The 18,206-nt window shown below is 39.1% G+C and overlaps 1 long non-coding RNA gene across 1 annotated transcript; it reads left to right on the forward strand.

Annotated features, from left to right (window-relative positions):
* Nucleotides 1-13,902: 13,902 nt before the first annotated feature.
* Nucleotides 13,903-15,818, forward strand: LOC146889496 (uncharacterized). Its single transcript, XR_014999980.2, has 2 exons — nucleotides 13,903-14,037; nucleotides 15,682-15,818. It is a non-coding gene; the product is annotated as an uncharacterized LOC146889496 (long non-coding RNA).
* The last annotated feature ends 2,388 nt before the right edge of the window (nucleotides 15,819-18,206 follow it).

Here is an 18,206-nt window from a genome sequence, read left to right on the forward strand (position 1 = left end):
TCACTATTTGCATCACACAGTCTGAACATGTGCCATTTCAGTATGAACAGAAATACCTAATGAAACAAGATTCCACAGTATTCTCATCAAGGACCATGCCTCAGATGTTCCTAGCCTTTGTAGTTAGATTTTAATAGTTCAAAGTTGATTCTACGCTGCTGTATCTTTTAAAGGGAAATGCTCATCTCATTATTTTCTTTCTTTCTGAACAAGAAGGATATTTATGGAAAGGTTCATTTATATCTAATCTTTCTCACAGAAATGTGCATAATGCACCTTAATTGGTAATCGTTCCTAAATTACCCGGAATTTCAGTTTTGATTAGTTTTTCTTTGACTGAAAGACTCCTGGCATGTGCTGTTAATATCACCGTGCATGTCTGGCAGTGGCCCCATATGGTGTTGTCTAGTGTCATGATCCCTGCCTTAGTTTCTATGAATAGGTCTTGCTGTGGTCAATGAGAAATGATGAGCCAGGACCACATTTCTCAGAATTTAGCCCTGATTCCAAGTAATGATCACTGTAGTTTAAAAGGTTTCATTTTTAGAATTTTTAAAAATACTTCGTTTTAATGTATGTGTTTTGCTTGCATGTATGTCTGTGTGCTATGTAGGCTGGTGCCTGCAGAGGGCGAAAGACAGTGCTGGATCTCCTAAAGCTGGAGTGACAACAGGTGTGAGCCGCCACGTGGGTGCTGGGAGTCAAACTCAGGTCCTCTGGGAGAGCAGCCAGGGCTCTTAATGACTAAGCCATGTCTCTAGTCCCAAAATGAAGTTTTAAAAGTAACACTTTTGTCATAGTCTAAAAGATTATTCCCCAAAGAGATCGTTGTTTTATTATGTTTTGACGGTTAAACTGAGTTTGCCTTCCTATTTACCATCTAGTTTATATTGTTATCTTAACATTAGCAGTTTTAAGAGAGAGAATGAACGAGCAGCTGTGGGAGTCTCACCTAGTGGTGCCTCAGATAGCCCTTCACTCCCACGTCCTAACTCAGGCCCTGGTGCGGCAGCCACTGTAATCACACAGTTACAAACATTTAAGAGTTGTATGCTGCCATCCAGACCTTAACAGTGACAGCAAATGTAGGTAAATCACACATCCCAAGCCATCAAGATGGCATATTGCTCTGTTACTCATCACAAACTAAATTGGTGTTTCTTGTCCTAGTCAACAGGTTCATAACTCCTATTTTTATTTTGCATAAGTTTATATTTGTTTTTTATAAGACACATTGACTTTGGAGGGCAAGCGCTTTCTCTATTCTCTCTTCAGGACTAATGTTTTATTCACAACTAAAGTGATTTTTCATACCTTTTAAGTTAAAAAGCTCAACCATTTAATCTAATGCATGTTGCAGTGTGGCCAGCAATGGTTTGGTGGAGAACTTCACCTCCTGGAAGGATTAGTTTCATTAAGGAACCCATGCATAGCATAGAGTATTTGTTGGATATAGTGCCCTTCTAAGATGTGTGTACTAAGGAATTGATGCAAAAAAATCTAGTTAAGAGCAAATATTTGGTCTGTCTTCAGGTACGGAAGTGAAAAAGCCCTGCCCAGAAAATGTCACTCAGCGCCTCCCAAATATTTGCATTATTAGACCCAAGAGGATGAAAGACAAAGTATCTTTTCCTCTTTATAAAAGACAGTGATTTGGGAGCTATCAAGGAAAACAACATGATGGTGTGAGTAGCTTTCAATGAATCAATAATGTTTTAACTACCAAGAAGTGGGTCAATATGAGAACAAGAGGTGCAACAGGTTAAAGAGTCATGTGATTTTCATTTTTATTTTCCACTTTATTCTCTTCAAATGATTTTTGGTTAAAAGTAGTTTGTGGGTTAGAAATCATTAAACTTTTTATGTATGGGAATGATGTTGGCTTACATAGCAAAGCACTTCCAATAATACCTAAGTGACAAGCTACATTTATGAGAGCTCTCTGAGCCCAGAATTATAACCATACCTGATAGTCATTCATGGACTAATAAACGTCTTGGAATGAGTAGCACTTTACTACAAAAAAATTAATCAGGTATGTGGTTGCCAGTGCCTCTCTTCTGGAACAAGGACAATCTTTGTCCCAAGAGGACTTTTAGCAATGCAACTCTTACAGTGAGACCCCGGAACAAATATAAAACCCGTGTGAAGACGTGAACATAATGAGTATGGCCTTGAGGGCCCAGGTTCTCCCACCAGCTCTGCGGACGGGCGGTACTGTGCTTCCCCTTCATCTTCTTGGGCCCTCAACTTAATTATCCTTAATCCAATAGTGTTAGAGTAGAAATGTCAGCTTCCTCAGAACTCTAAAATTTGGAAACTGAAATAAATATGATATCCACATCCCTCGGAAGTTGCCAGACAGAAGATATAATTACCTGGACTTGATGAAAAATTTATGCTGTTTCTTTTCTTTTATGAAATCATTAATTTTCATGAAAAGTTGCCTGAAACAGTACTTGAGTAACTACTGGTCAATGGAAACTAATGTGTCATCTAATATAAAGAATGATTATTTTCTTATCCACAGGCAGAATAAAAACATGTTTCTTATAACAGTTTTAACCATGGGAAAATATATGAGAAAATGAAGATTTTTTTTTTAGAGATTTATTTTGTTTTATGTGTGTATGTGTTTTACCTGCATGCATGCCTATGTACTCTGTGTATTACAGGGACAGGAGTCCGAAAAGGGCCCTGAGTCCCCGGAACTGAATTTATGAATGGTTGCGAACTACCGGATGGGGGCTGGGAATGGGACTTGAGCTCTCTGCAGGGACAAGTGCCCTTAAGCCATCTTTCCAGCCCCTCTAGAACCCTTTTCATCCTGAAAACGTGCAAGTTCCACACCTATTAGGATGACGTTTTGTTTCCTCGCCTGGCAGTCATTGCTTCTGCCTTTTCATTCTCCTCTTTGCTCATCCAGACTTGTTTGCAGCATGAGATGCCATCCTCCAACTCCAGGCTTTCAAGGAGATTTTTAAACTGTCTACCTTACCTGATTGCTCTTCCACTCTCTGTACTAGCTTGTTTCTTTTCTTCCTTCTCGGTTAGCTGCATGAACAACTTCCCTCCAATGTCAACAAATGAGCAATGGTTACAAAGCTGTTTTGTTGTTTGTTTGTTTTGGTAAGGAACATCATTCCTGAAGAGCTTCTCTGTTACCCAGTATTTACCATTTATCTTCTGCTTTCCCCTGCGACTAGTCTTACTTCTTTTCCTCCTGTCTCGAGATACAGTCAACTCAACTTGGATGAAGCTTTATGGCTCTCTCTGCTCTTCTGCCATCCAAGTCTGACGGCTGGGGTCAAGCTCTCTCTTCCTCAAGAGAACACTTCTTCATCTTCACTTATTTCAAATCTCCCTTTCCTGTCCTCATTCCAGGCAAACGCCTCACTCTGGTGTCAAATCCTTCAAACTGCATTCACTTCCAATGTAGTAATACCAGACTTCTTGGGCCGTCTGTTCTCTGCTTCTTTGACATTCTTCCAACTGACTTTTTAATCACTTGCTTCCCATATTCTGATACCTGTGTTTCTAGTAGGTGCAAGTGATGTATGAATCTCAATTCCACTCCAGGCTGATCTTCTTATGGAAAACTCTATGCAGTGCACGGCTAGCATCATAGGAATTCAGTTAGTTTTCATAGTCCTACACAATCTGTTTGTGTTTGTGTGTGTGTGTGTGTGTGTGTGTGTTGCCTATTTGTTTCTAAGTTCCTCAGAGGTGTTATGAAATACCCTAGGTCTGGGATAATTGAAAACGGACAGGCTTAAAAATATAACAAGGAAAACTGTGAAGATTCTTCTAAAGCAAAGCAATCTTAGCTAGCCAGCCCTCGTCTTTCCCAGTATACCTCTTTTCACTGTGTGGTGGCTGAGGTTATGTTTTGGGAAGCAAAGCTATAGATTCTGGAAGGAGGCCAGAAAGAGTAGCTGGAGCAAGTTGTGTGTCCCAATTAAAGCTGAGATGAGGTTTGCGAGCCGATTGCCCTGCTTGTGTGTGTCAGGGTGTAATTGGGTTCTGCGTCTTGGCTTGGGATGTGACCAGACTATTTGTTGGCTGTGTTTTAAAATCAGTCATTAAATTGTATCAAAATTTGAACATTTTTAGAAGAGACTTTTGGCATTGTTTGTACTCTGACGTTATGTGGAAGTAGAGAGTTAGAGACATTAATGAGACATGTGAGTCCAAAGATCTATGGTGGCAAAATCTGAAAGCCTGAAGCTCTCCACTGTAGGACAGAACATAAGATGGAGTTACAGTAATGAAACCAGCTAACCAGACATTTGTCAGCCTTGTGGGTCTTTTAAAATAACCCGTTTTAGGTTCGCTGATTTTGTCTGTTGTTTTTCTTTCTTTAATATCTTCTGTTGGTCCCTTCACTCTTAAGTTTAAAATCTTTTCTGATTTTTTAACAAGAACACCTTTGAAAGTCTATTGATTTCAGAGCTTTTGGTTTTAACTAATAGATACACTTAATACTGTAGATGGTCTTTTCAAGGCCTGCACTAGCTAGTTCCCATACATTTTGCTATACTATCATTTGAGTTTAGATTTAAATACTTCTAACTACATGTTGAAGCCTAAACCCCAGTGTTACGTTGAAGAGATGGGGCATTTGAAAGGCTAGTTAAGTTAACATGCAGTCATGAGGGTAGAGTCTAATAATGGGGCCAGTGTCCTTTTAAGGAAAGTGACCAGTGCTCTCTTCTTTCTTTACCATATGAAGGTACAGTAAGAAGGTACCCGTGCAAGCTGGAAACAAACCATCTCCAGCAACTCAATCTGTGGTGTCTTGACCTTAAATGTCCAGAACTGTGAATAATAGATTTCGCTCATTTAACCTGTCATGTGAATAGTACTTTGTTACAGCAGACTGAGAAAACTAGCATTTTTCTTTTGGGAATCCCTCCATATGACTATTTCAATGACTGTTACATGTGTGCTTGGAAAACAATTATGTTTTGTGTAACCATGGATTCATGATTAATAATTATTCTAAGAACTCTTTTACTGGTTATGTTCTTTGCATGAGTGGTATATGTATGCACATGTGTGTGGGTATACTTGTCTGTGTATACTGAAGTCAAAGACTAGTCATCTTCCTCTGTTGCTTTTCCCATTTACTTTTTTGAGACAGTTTCTCTCACTGAGCCTAGTTTCTTTATTGATTAACCCGTTGGGCATCAAACTGTTGCATGGGGAGCGGGCCCTTTGTTTGTTCCGTCCAGACTGCCCAGCTAGCTTACACCCGAAATAACCACACAGAAACTGTAATAATTTAAACACTGCCTGGCCCGTTAGCTCTAACTTCTTATTGGCTAACTCTTACATCTTAATTTAACCCATTTCCTTCAATCTGTGTGTCACCACGAGGTTGTGGCCTACCAGAAAAGTTTTGGCACACCTACCCCCGGCTGAGGATCCATGGCTTCTCTGACTCTGCTTTCTTCCTCCCAGAATTCAGTTCTGTCTTCTCCACCTACCTAAGTTCTGTCCCATCAGGCCAAGCAGTTTCTTTATTGATTAACCAATGAAAGCAACACATAAACAGAAGCCCATCCTACACCAGAGCCTAGATGCAATATGCTGGGTATTCTGGTTGGCCAATGAGACCCTAGGATCTGCCTATATCTACCCATCCTTGCTTCCCTCCTGTCTTAGTGTTCTATTGCTGTGAAGAGATAACATGACAGAGCAACTCTTATAGAGAAAAAACAAACATTCAACTGGGGCTGGTTTCAGTTTCAGAGGTTTAGTCTATTATCAGCATGACAGGGAACATGGCGGCAAGTAGGCACAAGTGGTGCTGGAGAAGATCCGAGGCCACATCCCCTAATAGTGCTGGTGACCAAGCATTCAAATCTATGAGCCTTTGGGGGTATTCCTATTCAAACCATCATACCGTCTCACACCTAGTGCTGGAGTTAAAGATGTGCACATCTGCACCCAGTTTTTATGTGGTTGTTAGGGGCCCAGGCGCAGGTTCTTATGCTTGTCCAGCAGACATGGTATCCATTGAATCGTCTTCCTACTCCTGTGTATGACCTTCAGGCCTTGGATGTCCTTATTTTCTTCACTTGGTTCATCTTGTAGTGAGAGTAGTGTGGTAGGAAGTCTTCTAGTGTGTTTCTCTTCTTCTCTTCTTGCATCATATAGATTTTGGTGTTTATAAGTGGCTCCTGAAGACCCAGGTCACAGAACTTTGTGACCTGTGTTAATTTTTTATAGTAAAAAATGACTTCTGTTTGATGTTTAATGCTTTTGGTTCCCATTTTATTTGTCTAATATAAAGACCAATACTGCTGCTTCCTTAGCTGTGGTTGCCTGGAGTACTTTTACTCAGTTCCTTATTAGTCTTCCTGAATTTTGTTTTTTAGTGTTTCTCTTCTTATTTGATAGGTTAAGTTGCATTTTACTGAATGAGTTAAGCTAATATTGATTTCAATTATTCTATGCAAACCAGGCATATTTGTTGTGGTTTTATGATATGTCTATAATACGTTTTTCTTGGTTCTTTAAAATAGTTTAAAATTTGAAATTTTAATTTGGTGCTTAGAAGTAGCTTCATATATTATGGTTAGGTCAGTATTATTGGCTATGTAAATACTCTATTCCTCTTTTTTCTTTTTCAAATATCTACCAGAGTTATTAGGTAGTTTTGTTTGGTTTTGGTTTGGTTGGTTTAATTGTTGTTTTTAAAATTAGCTTCTCAATCATCTGGAAGGAAAACCTCCTGAGTAATTACATTATAAATGGGTCTGATGAAGCATGGCTACTACCGAGAAGCTGGTACAAGATGTCCTACATTAGCCTGGCTATGACAGTAGTGTCCTATATCTACACTATGAGAGAACACAATTTAAAGGACCGATTTAAGACTTGACTCTGTGTTCCTGGGGCTGTTAGTTTTTAATAGGAACTTTATCTCCATCTATTAGCTATAGAACAATTACCTTATTTTCTATGTCCCTGCTTTCCCTCTCCTTTTCCTATTAGCTCACACACAGTCAAGACTTCTGATAAACAATGTGTATCACATACCTCCTTATTTTCTATCTTACCCCCATTTTTCGCTCTTATACCTGTAACTTGCATATTAGGAATAATTTACTATAGTAAATGCATAAAGGTATTTAATATATTAAGAAATTAAATTATTAGGAGTTTAATGAAGTTTATCTTTTAACACTACAGTCTTCTAAACCGTGACCCTCCTGCCTAGTGTTGCCCTCTGGGGCAAAGCAAGCTATATTACATTTGTTCCAAAGAAACTGTAGCTACTTTTGCCCTAGGAAATCAGGGTGATTAATAGTCAAAGGTCACAAATATTTACTGTTTGTCCATTCATAGAAAACCACTTGTTAGCCTCCTGTCCAGTGTGCTTGTAAAAACAGGCGCATGGCTCCAGAATTCCTTAGTCTAAATTAATGCTTATAAAAGTTTTTTTTCTGACTTTTACATTGATAGACAGTTTGACTATTCCATTTTTGCTTCATACCTACTTTCCTTAAAGCTTTTAAACATACTGTCTGCAATGTCCTACATTGCTGTTTCTGAGTATTCTGAGGCAAAGCTAATGCTGTTTCTCTAATCTACTTATATTTTACCTAGAGGAACTGAGTTATCTGATTTGCCTCATTTTTTCTTGTCAGTTTATGCTTCCAAATTGATAACACTGAGTTAGTTTCCTATGTATCCTTGCTGGTCCACACAATGTCTTAAACTGGGTCTTTCAATTACATGCATATTGCATCTTCATACTGTGGCATTCATTTTATGTTTCTTTTCTAATCCTTTTTTTTATTAGTTTTTTGATCCTTAATATTACTTTAGCCTCATTTTTACTCCTTTTTTTTCAGTCTTGTATTTTTATTAATGTTTCTTCTTCCTTGGATCCTATACAACATAATCATCACTAATAGTTTTGCTATTTTTAATTATACTTCCTATTTTATCAATTAAAATTTTCTTTATTTTCATTCATTTTGGTTTTTAATTTTAAATGTTATTTATGTGTGAGTGTCTGTGTGTAAGGTGGGTAGGTGTGTGGTAGTGGTAGATTGAATGAAAATGACCCCACAGGCTCAGAGGAACTGGCACTATTGGGAGGTGTGGCTTTGCTGGAGTGTGTCATTGGGGGTGGGCTTTGAGGTCTCAGAAGCTCAGGCCAGGCTTAGTGTGCACTGTAGAACTCTCAGTTCCTTCTCTGGCACCATGTGTATCTGCGTGCCACCATGTTTTCCTCCATGAAGATAATGAACTAAACCTCTGAAACTGTAAGCCAGCTCCAAGTGAATGTCTTCCTTTATAAGAGTTGCTGAGGTTGTGGTCATGTTGTTCACATCAATAGAAACTCTGAGACAGTAACTGTGAGTGGACATGCTTTGAGACCAGAAGGGGGCATTGTTCTCTATCTCTTTTCTATTTTTATTTTTGTGTGTGTGTATGCGTGTGTGGATTTTCAAGATAGGGTTTCCTTGTAGCTTTGGAACCTGTCCTGGAGCTAGCTCTTGTAGACCAGGCTGGCCTTGAACTCACAGAGAACTAAGGCCTACCTCCGCCTTCGAAGTGCCGGGATTAAAGGCATGTGCCACCATTGCCTGACTCTTTCCTATTCTCTGAGCAGAGTGTCTCAATGAACCTGGCGTTCTTGTTTGCTCAGCTGTGCTGGAAACCAGAAAGACTCACTGATCCTCTTGTGTTTTGGGACATTTATGCACTGTCTGAAGATGTGTTGCTCTGATTGGTGTAATAAAAAAGCTGAATGGCCAATAGCTAGGCAGGAGGTATAGGCAGGATTTCCAGAGAGAGAAAGGAAGGAAAGGAGCATGTGGGACATGCCAGGAGACATGGAGAGGAAACAGGAGGTGCAAGATGGAAGAGAAGTAACACCATGTGATATTAACAGAAATGTGTTAATTTAAGTTATAAGAGCTAGTTAGAAACAACCCTATGCTATTGACTGAGCTTTTGTAATTAATAAGAAGTATCCATGTCATTATTTGGGAGCTGGCTGATTGGACGGAAAAAGACTCATTATATTCTTGTCTCCACCCTGTCTTAGAGCTGGAGTTACAGAAGTATGTAGCATTTGAGGCTCACAATGTGCATTCTAAAGTGCCAAGTGCCTTTAACCACAGAATCATTTCTCCAGCCTTTGTGTTTTTAATTTTATTATTTATTTTTTGTTTAACCCATAATGGATGCTTTACCTTCATGTCTGAAGAAAAGGGGTTTCAGTTTCCTTTGAACTGGACAATGATAGTGGTTAGTGACTCTGAGCACCGGGGAACTAGACTCCAATCCTCTGTAGTTGTAATGAGTACACTTAGCTGCTGGGTCTTCTGCCAGCCCCTCTATTTATAATGTTTAAGTCATGATTCTCCAACTCACCCTGCTTATTTGACACTGTTCGGATTGTAGGCTTATGCTGCATCTTTGTGGTGGTGTTTTGGTGAGATGACGTTTTATTCCGTACATTGTTTGAACTTGAACTCTTTGCTTTACTTTATAGTAACTTCATATAGATTCAAATGGCATGGTCCTTAGATTTCTGTGCAAGGTTGAGATACGTGTTGTTTTATTGGTACTTCAATGATGGCTTCCTCTACCCCTTCAGTGGAATATAGATTTTTTTATCTGGAAGCTGATTCTTCTTTTGTTTTAACTGTTCTTGTCTGATGTTTAGGGGAGAAGCGAGGAGTGAGTTTTCAACATTTCCTTTAACTTACATGCAGTTTTCTTTATAGTTACAGATCTTAAATTTCCTGTTTGAGTTGTTTTCTGCTTCACAGCAGTCTTTTCAAAGAGCACCCTCCCCTTCTTTTTAGCCTTCATCTTATTGGAAATGTCACTTTTTACAGACAGTTTTCTTATGGCGTTATCACAGCTTTATCTCCTCCATGCAGTTGGATGCAGGTCCACTGGTGTCACACCGTCTTTAGTGTCTTCCTCTGGTGGCTGGCTTCCTCTACAGCCAGTGCGGTCACTCTCACGCTTTGATCTCTGTTCTGCTCTCTGCTAAGGCAGAATTTTAGAAATTTTAGAAATTTGCTGAGATTTTTTTTTGTTTCCCTTTCTATTTATATGAGTTTTAGAGATCAAAAATGTCTTATCAAGATGGGAAGTTTGGAGACCATGGTGGGAATTTAGTTAGGGCTTACCCCGTTGCCATCGCTGAATTTTAAAAGTATGCTTCTTAACCATAGAAATTTAGATCCAAAAGTATGAGGTAAGGGCAGACAAATTTGTAAATTATTTCTGAAAAACTTCAGCCTTGTCTTGAGTCCAGACCAGGATCTAGAGTTGGTGACATAGTTGGCATATATCTGTGCTTGACTGAATCATCTATTTTCTAAAAGTAAGGAGTCAACATTTAATTTTAATTTTTGTCATAGACTTAGCCATTAGTGTTCTGCGATAATGACTGGACTGATCTAAGAACTCCCAAGAACAGCTTGAGAGGCTATTTTTAAGTAAGTAAATCTTCAGAAATAGAGAGTCACTCTCTCAGAGGCACATTAGTCAACTAGGAAATATTTTGCAAATAATTCGAAAAATTTTGAAATTTTTTTGCAAAGCTATTGTGGTTTGGGTGAAAAATGTCCTCAACAGGCTCATGTATTTGGACAACTTCGGCTCCCAATGGATGTTGGGAGATTGATGGGGCTTTTACTACTTGTTGGAAGAAGTATGTCACTAGTGAAGGACTCAAGTAGGCTCAAGCATGGTAAACATGGCTCTGACAAGGTCTGTTCCTCCTCTATTCCCTCTTCCTTGCTACAAATGATTAGATCACTCTTCTAGAACTAGCCACCAAGGTCTATTCTCCTATTTGGCCACTTCTTCATCCTGAGGCTGACAGCCAAGGTCCAGCTATCAAAGTGTTGAAGCCCAACAATCAGAAGACCCCTTTGGTTCACCAAATTAACATGCCCAATTAAACACCTCATCCTAACATGGGATGTGGGGGCTTCCCCTTTACCTTTATAAACTGCCATTTGCCAGTGAGCCATGTCTGTCTCCCATTGTCCCTCTGGGGCAAATAAATCTCCTTTGTGCAAAGAACTTGGTCTTGAAATGTTTTGTTCTGATACCAGTCCTGTCAACTAAGGACTGGCTTTGAAGTCCCTGTTATGACAAACCTGCAGTCATGACAGACTACAGAGGGGGTCCAACAGAATACAGGCCCCTGATTCAGCAGGATGTGCCCCTGACCTCCAGCTCAGCCCTAGTTTCTGGAAAAACCACAAAATGTTCCCATAAGTTAAAGGGTCAATCAGATGTTAAACAAACAGACTCCAGCCATACTTTGCTGATATAGATGTAATGAAGTAACCTCCACTAAAATGTAACAACTTCCCTACAAGTGTAGCCAAACAATCAGCTCAGGACAGGTACCCCCCACAGGCAGAGGAGCACCAATCTATGCAATTTGCAGACCCAGTGATGTGGGATTTCCCATCTGTATGCTGTGAATATGTTTTATTACCATTACTTACTGAATAAAATTGTTTTGGCCAATGGCTTAACAGAGCAAAGCCAGGTGGGAAATCCTAACAGAGATATAGAAATGGAATAGATGGAGTCAAGGAAACACCATGTGGCTGCAGAAGGAGAAAGACGCCGAAAAATCTTACCGGTAGGCCATAGCCTCATGGTAATACATAGATTGATAGAAATGTATTAACATATAAGAGTTAGCCAGGAATATGCCTGATATTGTTGTAATTAATATAGTTTCTGTGTGATTATTCTGGTCTGGACAACCGGGAAATGAACACGCGGTCTCTGTTTACAACCCCCCAGTTTCCATTATAATATGGAAACTTAGATAAATGCCCTGCCCTGTTGCTGTTTGTAGTCTCCCTGTTCTGCTGCTGCATTGGAAGGATGGAGGACCTGAGTTTGAACTTGCAATAAAAAGACTCTGCTTTAGCATTAGATCTAGTCTCTTGGTGGTCTTTGGGGGTCCAAACTCTGGGTGCAACAATAATGATGGCTGGCAGGGCAACAGGAGATGGCAGAGTGGTCCCATCTGCTCCAGCCAAGGAGCAGAGAGTGAAGGTGCGGTTGCTCAGTTTGCATATTCCTGTTTACTAAGCACAGAACCTCAGCCTGGGAAATGGTGCCGTACACAATAGGGTGGGTCTTCTCACTTCAACTCAGTCTAGAAACCAACCACAGACATGGGTCTTCTCATTTCAACTCAGTCTAGAAACCAACCACAGACATGGGTCTTCTCACATCAACTCAGTCTAGAAACCAACCACAGACATGGACCTTCTCACTTCAACTCAGTCTAGAAACCAACCACAGACATGGACCTTCTCACTTCAACTCAGTCTAGAAACCAACCACAGACATGGACCTTCTCACTTCAACTCAGTCTAGAAACCAACCACAGACTTGTGGGTCTTCTCACATCAACTAAGTCTAGAAACCAACCACAGACCTGCCTAGAGATGTGTTTCCTGGTTGGCTCCAATGCCATGGACTTTCAATATTAACATTTACAGCAAATAGTCAAACCCTCATCTTTACTACTGTGAGCCCTTGTCCTCTGTGGGCCCATATTTCACATAAGATAATTTACGGGCAGGCTCACTGGCCACTAGGCAGCTGTAATCCTGCCAAACAAGCAAGTTAGCCAACTAAGAAAGACCAGGATGTATTGCTCCTTCTCCTTTGTTGTAATGTAGATCGCCTGGGGAGAGGTGTTTTCCAAAGCTGGTGATCAAGTTGCAGGTGTTTCCCTAGGCCTGTGTCCCCCTAGAAAGAGAATATTAATGAGGATCCACCTTGGTTTTACCTGGGGGATAAAAGGTGTTTTGTATGATAAACACGGGTAGATCTACAGGATGGAGGAGGCCTGAGATGCCCTTCTGTGATGACAGTGTGAACTTATTTTCTCGTGCCTCCTTACGGGTCAAGAGAGGGGAAGATAGTATCTATGTTGAAGCCTACAGGCTCTGACAATCCTCTACTTGTAATTTGTAAAGAAGATGCTCATGGTCTCTTGTTATTATTTTGCATTAGTCTCCTAATAACATTTTTTTTTTAATCCCTACTCTTGTTATTTATCTCTATTATCACCACAGCTGCCTTATCTAAATGTGATGTTTCACATTGAGGAATGGCATGAGATGGCACTCCAGTGGTCTGTGCCTGCAGCAATGGGGAGCCATACTGTTTGTGGTTATCTAAATTAGCTACAAAAAATAGCCTCAGATATTCTGTTGTGTTGCACATTAACAGTTTTTTCTTTTAAGTTCAAGTTCTTTCTGAATTTCCGGGTTCATAAGAAAACCTGTCATCAAAAATTGTTACTTTGATCTTTCACCGGCAACGCCTCTGCGACTTGTGTTGTTGTCTGTGAATTAAATGCACTAAGATAATCAATAAGGCAAGTTACACACGAGGAACTCATTCTGTTAATTAGATTTCTTAATGGGCTTTTGGGGAGGACTTAAATGTAATTTAGCTTCACAGTAGTGTATTTCCTGTGTAGAGTTAAATTTAAAGCACTAGGTTAGCTCCCTCTTGCTTCTGCTGAATTCAGGTTTGTCTCTACAATGATGTCATCTTACCGAGCAATGCGATATTACTATATATCATATAGAGAACTTCAGTAAGGATAGGATTTGTTTTACCGTAAAAAGAAATGTCGGTTGGGTGATGTGCTGCAGTCCTTTCCTCAGGAAAAGTCTCCCTTCTGCTGTAGTCGCTTAGACTTCCAGGCTCTAACATGAAACCGAGAGGTTGTCTAGCTGCCCTGCTGTCAAGTTCCTGGAGAGGGAGATGAGAATGTTATATTGTCTTTCAATACTGTAACTCAGGATACCAATCTATTCTAGAATGTTCTCTGATCTAGAGATTCCTGAAAATTCTCTAAACATGAACTCCAGTCTGTGGTCTGACTACTCATTCTCTTCCTTCCACGTTAGAATTATTTCCAGGCCATGTCTGTGAACTCGCTCATATCCATCCTCACAGGCACCATCAAGGGCCGGTGGTACCCTGCAGTGGATGGTGAGGAACTTTTATCGTCCTGGTAGCTAAGCTAATATTCCAGAAAAGGGAAGGGAGAAGCATAGTCTAAAGCAGTTGTCCTCCTGTGATTTCTCTAGCAACAAAGCATTGGTGAAATGGATTCGGAAGATGTCAAGTGGGAGAAACATGTGATGACAAAATTCTGACAAAAAGAAACCAGCTCCTTAGTTCTAGCTCTGGTTTCCTTTCCACTTCAGATTAAGAATCTATAAGATGTAGTGATTGCTAAAGAGATTGTGGTACTTGGATGAGAGGGTCCCTTTGATCATTTATAGATATGATTTAGTCAGAAATGATAAAGATGTTGGAACTAGGTAAAAACTGAGACCTACATGGAGACTTCTATTTTGTAAACGATACCAAATCAGGAGTTTTTGAAAAGATGAGCCATTATCATCTTTTTTTCTGTTTCACTTCATCACTAAATTTTATTATTTCCAATATATTCTATAAACAATTTTAAAAACTTATAGAAAAGAATTTAAAGTAGAAAGTGAAAGTTCTTTCAACTCCAGTCCTACAATACATCTCCCCTTCTCGTCCTGATCTTGTTTCTTCTGTTTACTTCTCCTAATTAACATTCATACATCACTCTTAGTAATTTTATATACATAATTATTCAATCTTAAAGGTCAATTATAGAATTCTTCAACAAAATGCCTACTGGAAATAATCTGGTATACTTTATACAACTCCCTGTATACAAGCAAGATGGTTTGCCATTTCTTTCATTTGAAATTCTTTCTTGGGGGTTTTCTATAAATGAGATTTTGTAGTTTTTCTAAGTATGCCTCCAAAGGTAAATCCTAAAAGTTCAATGAAAGAGGTTATGAATCAAAGAAACAGGCAAAGAGAGTGAAGGGAGATAGAGGGAGAAAGACAGAGAGACAGTCTTAGAGAGACAGAGAAAGAAGGGATGGAGGGAGAGAAAAGTGAGTGATTATGTTTGTAAGGGGGCAGTCAAATAAAATGTTTTTGGCAAAAGTATTGCATAAAAATGAAAAAAAATAGATAAGCTGGAAAATGATACATAAATGTATTTTTGCTGACAATCAGAGAGAAACATTTAAAACAAGATAGCACTTTTGTCTGTCAAGTGCAAAGCATAAAAGAATGTCAATGCCTATTTGTGTTTGTTTGTTTGTACATCTTCAAGAGGCTCCTGTGTTAAAAAGCACGGTTCCCCAGTCCCTAAGATCTATGGGGGTTGTGGTGAGGAGCCTTTAAAGAAGTAGGGCCTGGTACAAGAAAGTTCTGTTCCTGTGAGGATGCCCATGAAGGAGATGTTGTGTTTCTGGTGACTGGTGTAGGAAGTCTTTCTGTATATGTGTTGCTTTTATTGGTTAATGAATAAAGAAACCGCTTTTGCCAATGGCTTAACAGAGTAAAGCCAGGAAAAAAAACTAAACTGAAGGCTTGGAGAAAGTAGGCAGAGTCAGTGAGATGCCATGTAGCCACCAGAGGAGACAGATGCTGGAATCTTACTGGTAGACCACAACTTCATGGTGATACACAGATTAATATAAATGGTTTAATTTAAGATATAAGAGCTAGCTAGAAAGACACATAAGCTATTGGCCAAACAGTGATTTAACTAACATAATTTCTGTGTGACTATTTCAGGTTTGGATGACTGGGAATGAATAAGAAGTCTCTGTCAACAGAATGGCATGCCCACGTGTGCCAACTACATCCACATAAAACCTAAGAGGGTTTGGAAAGGAAATCTCGACACAAAATAAACAGAGTTTAGCACAGTATATTGGTAGACACAATTTTTTCCACCGATAGACTTGTGGTGAACAGGGGCACCATGGCTCCTTTAAGAGAGGTGCACTAAAAACTACATTACTTCTGTTAGGAGGCCAAGCACTTTAATGGGGCCTGTGAGCAGCGTGTTACAAATTGCTTAATGGTAACATAGACCTGCTTTGCCCCTGGAGCTGGGGCAATGTGCATGGTTCTCAGAGGCAGCAAACATGCTTCTGCCGTGTTGGACTGGGTAGACACAAAAGGCAAAGCAGCCTTATTCCTGACCAGGCAGGACCATGGAGTTGATCCTAGCTATGTGATGTGGGAGTCCCCTCTATGTGTTGTGATTACCACTAATGAATAAAGAAACTGCTTTAGACCTATAGCAAGGCAGGACTTAGGTAGGCAGAGAAAGCTAGGCGGAATGCTGGGAGAAAGGAGGCGGAGACAGAGAGAAGCCATAAAGCTTCCAGAGACAGACATGCTGAAACTTTGCCAGTAAGCCACTGTCACGTGGCGATACACAGATTAGTAGAAATGGGTTAAATTAATATAAGAGTTATCCAATAAAAAGCTAGAGATATGGGCCAAGTAGTGATTTAACTAATATGGTTCCTGTGTGATTGTTTCAAGTCTAAGTTAGCCGGGCATTGGGAACCAACAAGCTGCTCCCTCCCTCCAATAGCCATGCCCTCTTAGCATTTTAAGAAGTGGTCCTGGTCAGAAAAGGATTACAGATACACAATAAAGATAGATTCCGATGGAAAAGACATCTAAATGGGTAACAATGTTGGATAAATGTACACAGACTTGGGAAAGAGAATAAATGGTTATAAAAAAGAAGTAAATGATTTTTTAAAAAGTAAAGTCTTTAAAGAGTCAGAGTATAAGTAGTCATAGATTAAAGGAGTTAAAAAATAAGCCATATAAAGATGGAATATACACAGAGTCTAGATTATGCATATTATTGCTTTTTCTTTGAATTTTTTGACAGTGAATGAGCTAAGTACAGAGAAACATTTCATTGTATGGGATGCTAAGCTAAACCAACATATATATATATATATATATATATATATATATATATATATGGTATTTTAACTTCAAAATTTGAGTCTAAGGATATGTTGCTTTGGAAAAGAAGTTCTGTTTTTGTTTCCACAAAGGATAGAAACCTGTGGATTTCTTATTGACTAATGTGGTTCGATGGATCAAGACCACCTGAAAGGTCTCCATAAACCCTTCAAAATTACTTTGGCCAACAGAAAGCAGGAAGCAGTTTGGAGAGAACTATGCCCAAATTCCCTAAATGATTGTTTATAAACGTTTGTTTACATTTAAAGGGGTATATGTTATAGAGAGGAATACTTTGCATTGGTATGGATCTTTGTCTATTAATATGACTATGAGGTCAATTGTGTTATAGGTATATGTCTGATCTTGATTAAGGTACTGTGTTTGTGCATCTCATTTAAAAATGTAATTTATAACAGGTTAATAGATAGTCATCTATAATAGTCAAACTTGTAGTCATGTTAGCTAGGTTTTCTAAAGGAACAGAGATATATTTCAGATGGATAGATATTTTTCAATTTTTTCAAAGACTAATGGAATATGACATTTAAAATGTTTTAAGAACTTAGGATTTTTCATAACAATGAGACACATCTGCTCCTGGCAACACCAACCTACTAAAAAGGATGATAGGCATCAAAGAGTTTCCTTATAGAGTTGGTTAGACATTTGGGCAAGAAACTATTCTTGCCTGGACTGCTTGATGTCAAGCTGTGTGAACTGAGCATGCAGGACCCACAGAAAAATGACTACTGAAGTTGCCTAGAGAAGGTGAGACAGTCCTTCAGGGTTCCTGCTTCATGAAAGAGTCTGCCAGACATTTTGCATGACAAAGAAGAAAGTGATTGACAAACTGCAAATATAGGTGGAACTGTCTTTGAAATTTCCTGCTTCATGAAAAAGTCTGCCAGATCCTATGGACCTTTAGGCTGAAGATTGGGCCCCAATGTTACCGAACTTTGGGTGTCTATCCAGGTAATCAATGAATTGTCTCTGTCAATTCTAGAGTTTTGGAAGTTGCTTACAGTACACTTCCTGTTTACTTAGGTAATATTTTGTCCTTCTGTGGTCTTTGATGGAGTTGAAGAATAGATAGTATAATTATAGTTTTTCTTAGTTATGAGAAAAGCTAAAGTAGATATAAATGTTGTAACTGTAATTTTTTCTTGATACCTGTTTTATTATATGTAGTTTTACTATGTTAAAATTAAAACCTTCATTTTTATTTAGACAGAAATGGGGAAATGATTGAGGAAGTCATTCTGTATATGTGTTGCTTTTTTGGTTAATAAATAAAGAATCTGCTTTTGGCCAATGGCTCA

Source organism: Myodes glareolus, chromosome 25 (genome assembly GCF_982192425.1).
Source record: "Myodes glareolus chromosome 25, mMyoGla1.1, whole genome shotgun sequence".
NCBI lineage: Eukaryota > Metazoa > Chordata > Mammalia > Rodentia > Cricetidae > Myodes > Myodes glareolus.